The following is a 7,001-nucleotide window of genomic DNA, read 5'->3' on the forward strand; positions in this document are numbered from 1 at the left end:
GGTCAACTTGTGTACTTGTTTTGTGGGGATAAGATTTGCCAGCCTTTTTACTCCACCATATGCCAAAACCCCACACTGGTTGCTTTCAATTCTGAATGGAAACATTTTTGAGGGAGAAAAATATTGTGGCTAAGAGTCAATCTGATGTACTAGCAAGAGCAATGGATTAAGACTTAGAGCATTCTTACCTCAAGTATGTTGTTAGTAAATCTGTAGCCTTGAGTAAATGACTTAATCTGTTCAAGGGCTCTGTTTTCTCTTGTGTAATAGTGACACTATACATATCTAAGATGTCTGTTGGAGAATTAAAAATGAATTAGAGAATGAAAGTATCTAAAGTTTCAAATTTATTTTACTATAATCTATAAAACGTCTTAAATGTTTGACTATATAAGTTTGGGCATATTTTATTTTATTTTTATTTTTTTTAATTTTTTAAAGAATTCAATTAAATATTTATTGAACAAACGCAGAATAAATGAACTAGGGGGTGGTTTTAACCTGAAGATACAATAAACAACTTCAAATATTCAGAGAGCTGTCACACAAAAAATGAAAGACTTGTTCAGTATTTCTCCAAAGGGCAGAACTTGACCCAAGGGATAAATATAAGCAACCAATAGGCTACAGGACAGTCGTACAAAGTGTATCACTTAATAGCTTCTTTCCCAAACAATGCATTCCACACTTACATTTCCCTTCTTCTGAAAGGAAATATTACAACTTAATACTTCTCATGAATGTCTTTAATAAGTCGCATTTTCATGGCAAGCCCTCTACTGCCAGCAATGGATGTACTCACACTCTCAGAAAAAAATCTAAAGTTAACAAGCTGGTTTACTAGGGAGATGGCCTTTGCTCCTCAGCTCTATCTCAGCATTTCATATTTGTGATTCTCAGGAGGGGAGAGAAAAAGAGCATATTCTCCAAAAGGGCTGAATTAGAGTCCCCAGAACTTCAGGTACTGCCCCTGGGGACAGTCCTCCTCAAACCCCAGATGCATCACTGTAACTATCAACTTATGGTAGAGATGGGAGTGTGCTGTGTGCTGAGGCAGAAAAAAACAACTGACAACCACTGTTCTACATGAAGCAGGAGAGCTGTATTTTATGAGTCACTAGGAAATATAAATGCCTAATATTGACGGGCTCCATCCAAACTGTCAAATATTACAAAATGAGAATTGTTTCAACAACAATTCAGCATGTTTAAGGACAAAAATATATATAATATACTTTATATTTTATATGTATTTTATCACATACTCAGTAAAGAATGCTGAGGTGCTTAATTCATCCAATAAAATTGAAAATAAAAATTTTACACTTTTCTGTCAGTATTCAGGATTCTGAAGGTGGATCTTGAACTCAGCATGATAAGTCAGTTTTCGAGGAAAGCCACATAATTGGTGAATTTGGCTAACTGCTGTTCATTGGGGATGGGTGGAATGGGGGCAGGCTCCGATAAGAGAATAAACCTGTTAAAGGAAACATCCAGGGTCCCTGCAACTGGCTTTTTGGGCATGACCATTCTTGTGGTGGAGTCGGCCTGCCATCCTTGTTCTAGGATCCCTTTCACAGCCTCTTCCACGGGAAGTCCAACAAAGGCTGCGAAATCGTCAGCCATGATGGAGGTATATGCTTGAGAGACCAGGGCGAAGGCTCGCCTCCGGGCGGCATCTCTAAGTGCCTCCATGATTGGCTGGACCGTCTCAGACCACGGGTGAGCGCTGATGGTGGTATAGATCCTGGGGACATCTCTGGGCCAGATTCTTTGTCCTACCGACCAAATTCCCCCAAGTTCAGAATTTGCACGTTTTATAGCAGGTGGTATTCTTTTCCAAAGATATCTTGCATTATTCATGTCATCATAAAGCAGATGTAAAGCTAGAAGCCGACATACACTGCGGGTGTAGCAATTCCTCCTGGAGCCTTGAGCTCCTGGTTCTCCCACTGATCCAGCAACTTTTTGAAACTAAAGGAACTTTCAGCCATCACCTCCACTAGCATTTTCCCGGCCGGTCCCGCCGCCGAACCTCCCCACCGAGCCGGACCTCAGACTCAAGCTTGGGCATATTTTAAATAAAAGTCTGGGAAATAATTTCTGCATAAGCATTTTGCATTGTTTACCTTGAAGTTATTCAACCAATTTTAACTTTAATTTCACTATTTTCCATATTTCATAGGGTTTTAGAATTTGAAGGCAAGAAGTAAATTTATTATTTCTTCTTTTATTCTACAAATTATTATTTGCTATTTGTCTTTTTCAATCTAAATAGCCTTGTTAAATTTGACCTTACTTTCCATCTGGGAAATAACTACAATCCTGCTTCAGTATTGCAAAATGTTTCATTCCACCTCTTGAAGAAAAATAGGGCTTAAGGGAAATTTTCACTCAAGTGTTACAGCAACTAAAGAGCTATGGCTGAATATAAATGATGTTAGAAATGTCCTTCCAGTATTTTTTACCTGATACAGTCTGATCTTGTAAAAGTAACTATTGTTCTTCATGACTTAATTTTCCCCTCCCTAAAGTGAACATAAGTAATGACTGCTCATATTGGTAACATTTAGAATTGGGAGGAAAATTAGTGATGTAAAACCCACAATTGTTAAGCCCCATTTAGCCTTAGGGGAATACAAATACGTATTCTGATTTCTATTAAAACATCATTGGATAGTACATCTATATATAAAACTGTTGACTGTAAAAAAAAATAAATATGGACACTAACAACCACCTCTGCAAATTTATTTCATCTAGTCCAGATTGAAAGTAAGGCATTATAAACATAATATTTAACATCAGAAAGATAAAATCCACATTTATTGTCACCTCTCCACAATCTTTCTCCACTTATTTCTAACGTATCATATTCTAAACTTCTGAATAGTTTGGTTTCATAGTACCTGAGATGTTCTCAAACACTATTCCTATCCATTCCTCAGCAGTTGTGTGTTTTTCTTTTGTTTAACAAATCGAACAAACAAAAACAGAAAAATGAGGGGTCTAGTTTTTTTCTAGTTAGTGATTTTGATAAAATTCTTCACTCGTAAGACAATCTTCTGTAGTGAGGGTTTTAGGAATTGAGTACAATTAGAAGGACCACCATTCCAATTTTCTTCACGAACTTGAATTTTTTGATAGATTGCCATATGTCTAGCCTATCTCCAAACGTTAATTCAGTTATGATAAAAATTTACAGAGCCTCATTTTCAGTGAACCCTCTGATAATGTAGGGAAAGCGAAAACAAAACAAAAAACAAAACCTCTCTTTAGAGGAGCATATTAGTTCCCTAACAATAGAGTCACGATACTTTGTAGACCTTGTTAGGCTAAGCTGGGGCCATATTTATCTAGACAATGGAAAAGTTCTCACTGCCATGTACACACTTCCCCTTCAAAAATATTACTTATAATAATAATTTCAAAATTATTAACATATTTTGGAATTTACTGTTTGTCTGCAGCCCTGATACTATTGTCAGTAAACAGAGAGCTTCAATAATTTTAGAAAATAAAGCCATAGATTGTTTTTCTCTGGAATACAAATCTTTTTTTTTCTTTTTTTTTTTTAATTTTTATTTACTTATTTATTTATTTTTGGCTGTGCTGGGTCTTCGTTTCTGTGAGAGGGCTTACTCCAGTTGTGGCAAGCGGGGGCCACTCTTCATCGCGGTGCGCGGGTCTCTCACTATCGCGGCCCCTCTTGTTGCGGAGCATAGGCTCCAGACGTGCAGGCTCAGTAGTTGTGGCTCACGGGCCCAGTTGCTCTGCGGCATGTGGGATCTTCCCAGACCAGGGCTCGAACCCGTGTCCCCTGCATTAGCAGGCAGACTCTCAACCACTGCGCCAACAGGGAAGCCCTGGAATACAAATCTTTAAAGATATTTCTATATTGCAAAATCAAGAAGTGATGCAATCTGAAAGAGAAGGAAATTTTACTTGTTGATACCCTAAATTTTGACTCTGGTCTATGTTGTCATTTCCATATTTAGGAGGTCATTCCACAGGTGTTTATTCTTAATTAACTTAATTAAAATTGAAATTCATATTTAAAAACTGGCTCACAATAAGATTTTATCCCCTAAAATATCCATTTCATGGCAGCAATGACATAAAGGTTTATGCAAATAAACAAACAGGAGAACAAAATCTGCCCTTATACTTCCCACTCTGACAGTTGTTTAGATAATTCAAGTTTTGCTCTTTGAGCATATTGAGCAACTATTTTCTTAAGTAGCAAACTGTATTACAAAGCTCCTGGGCCCACAAAATGGGTATTTTGAATAGAAAACCAATGTTTTAACATAGCTGCCACTGATACAGCTTATGTCTTCTTTATTGCACTATCATCTTTGGAATTAAAAGAGAAGACATAACAATACAATGAAAGGGAAAAATGCCATTCATTTTCATGAAACTTTTTACATAATATTCAGCAAAACCCGTGTACAGTCACCCCTTACTTCTGGATATCATTTAGAGGTGACCTGCACAACCTAACAACACTGTCACAAAGGGAAAGAGAAGGGTGTGTAACCAAAATAACCTTTGTAGTTAAAACAAAATAAGAGCTTCTCCAACCTAAAACTATTTCTTCTATTTTAGACTACTCATAATAAAAATCTTCACCAAAATTTCTAGCTCAGAGAAGAGTACAAAGAATAAATTAATTAAGAAGAGTTGGGATTTCTATAATTAACAATATTCATTATCTAATAATGAGTGTCTATAATTACATAGTGTTTTATGGTTTTAATGAAGCTTTCATGGACTTTATTTGCTTCTCGCAACCGTTTTGTAAAAGACGGTATGGGATTTTTTACTGATGAGAAAACTTGCCTAAACCTCTTATTTCAATAAACCACACAAAGTTATATACATATTAACTGAAACTTGAGCGCAGTTCTTTTTTGTTTTTAATCAAGTGTGCATGTATTTAACTGGGCCAACAAAGCAAGAAGTTATGCTGTGTAGCCCATGTAGCCCAACATAAAGAGAGGAGAATGAAAATGCTTAAAAGCCAATAAATATTAAAAAAAAACAAATCAACAAAACAACCATCACACACACACAGACACAGACAGGCACAAAGACACACATATCCTTATCTAGAGATAGAGTGGGAATAAACAACCCCACATACCTCCAAAGCATCATATCGCAGCAGTATAAAAAATATAAGCAGTAATTTAACTAATGATTATTGAGCCTTTAAATAGAGATTAAATTATTTAGATTTCTTAATTTAAGAAAATAGTAAAGAGCATATTTTAGAAAGAGTTCCATATAAATATTTACTAAAGATAAAATTTGGATCCTTTGAATGAAATGTTCTTCCCTTTCCAAATGTGGTTTTACCCAAGTCATCAGTGACCTATTTTGTCAATTCCAGTTGAAAATGTTTTTTTAGCTTTACCTTAATTCTCTCTTTCAGTAGCATCATATTCAGCTGACTATTTCTCCTTGAAATACTCTTACCTTTATAGTAAAACTCTCCCTGATATCATTCTGTCTTGCTGAACACTCTTTCAACTCCCCCTCCACCATGTGGGAGAGCCTCCACTTTGACCACTAAATATTGAAAAAAAGAGGATTTCTGTCCTAAGCTATTCCTTATCTATAGTCACCCAAAGCAATTTTGCTTATTATCAAGCTTTAGGTGATGATGATTCACAAATTTCTATCTCCGGGGCAGATGTGTTTTTGCCTAATTCAAATCTAATTTCAATCAGAATTGAATCCAAACTCTACCTTTAAGGTTTCCATGCTTTAGACTTTGCCAAACTTTCCAACTTATTTCATACCAATCTCTTATTTCATTCCAGTTATTCTTTCTCTTCTTAGAATAGAATCAAATTCTCTCTCTCATGTCAGAACTGTTGTACTGACTTTGTCTTCTGCTACCAACATGTTTCCTTGTATCTTTTTTATGGCTGGCCTTACATCCTAGTTTAAATGGCTTCCTTAAATAGTAGCTTTCCCTGACAACACCTGTGGTTTACCGCTGGTGATCTCCATCACAAGACACTGTTTATTTCTACATAGTGCACACGTGCACACAAAGTCACACACACAGAAGATCTAGAACTATGGATTGTTCTATTAGATACAAATGTTAAGCTCCATGTACAGGAATATTAACTCTCTCATTTTCCATTTTATCACCAGTGACTCTCTTACAGTAGCTATTAAATATATATTTGATAACTGAATGAATGAATAAAAAAATTTATGATTGGATAAGCAAAAGAATGCTTAATGGAAAGACAGAAAACTGAGCAGAAAATTGAGTGTATTTCATAGAGAATTAATCAGTCTGGTTTGCAGCATAATGGATTTTATGTTAATTGGGGAAATACATGAAAATTATTGAAGAAAAGTTTGAAATCAAACCAGGAACTCAATAATAAAAATAAGAGATGTATATGTGGCACTTATTTACATAAAAGTGACAGTTGGTTGAAATGCTAAAAGTAGTTGAAACTGACAAGGGAGAGAAGCAGAAGAATGAGTCCCATGCTTAGTGAAAACTCACTTAGAAGGAAAAGGAGTTTGAAGAAGAGTGAGGAAAGTAGGAGAGGAAGAAGAGAGTACTAGTACTAGTACTTTTATGGAATAGGTATGTTACTTTCACGAAATAATTTCCTGCTTTGCCCACATTAAATCCACCAACAATCACTGAGTGTTAATACCACTTTTGTCAGTACTAGTTAGTACATTTTTAAATGCTACTTTTGTATCTCCTATCTTCTTTTTCTTATTCTTCATCTCTTTTACTCCCTGTACCTTATTATAAATGGCTTTTAATTCACTAATCTCTTTTTAGCTGTTTCTGATCTAGTCTATACTTACTAGGTTAGCATATGTAAAACACTTAAAACAATGGTGGATGATAGCATAAACAACGATGGATAAGCACAGCATAAACGTTTCTTTTACTATTGCATCATTTTTCATATAACTTCTCAATTGAGTAACTTTTTAAAATTTAAGAT

At 35.5% G+C, this 7,001-nt stretch overlaps 1 pseudogene; it reads right to left on the minus strand.

Moving 5' to 3' along the window:
* Positions 1–1,380: 1,380 nt before the first annotated feature.
* Positions 1,381–2,009, minus strand: LOC137752165 (COP9 signalosome complex subunit 8 pseudogene; annotated as a pseudogene).
* Positions 2,010–7,001: the final 4,992 nt, after the last annotated feature.

This window comes from Eschrichtius robustus, chromosome 18 (assembly GCF_028021215.1).
Source record: "Eschrichtius robustus isolate mEscRob2 chromosome 18, mEscRob2.pri, whole genome shotgun sequence".
In the NCBI taxonomy this organism is placed as follows: Eukaryota; Metazoa; Chordata; class Mammalia; order Artiodactyla; family Eschrichtiidae; genus Eschrichtius; species Eschrichtius robustus.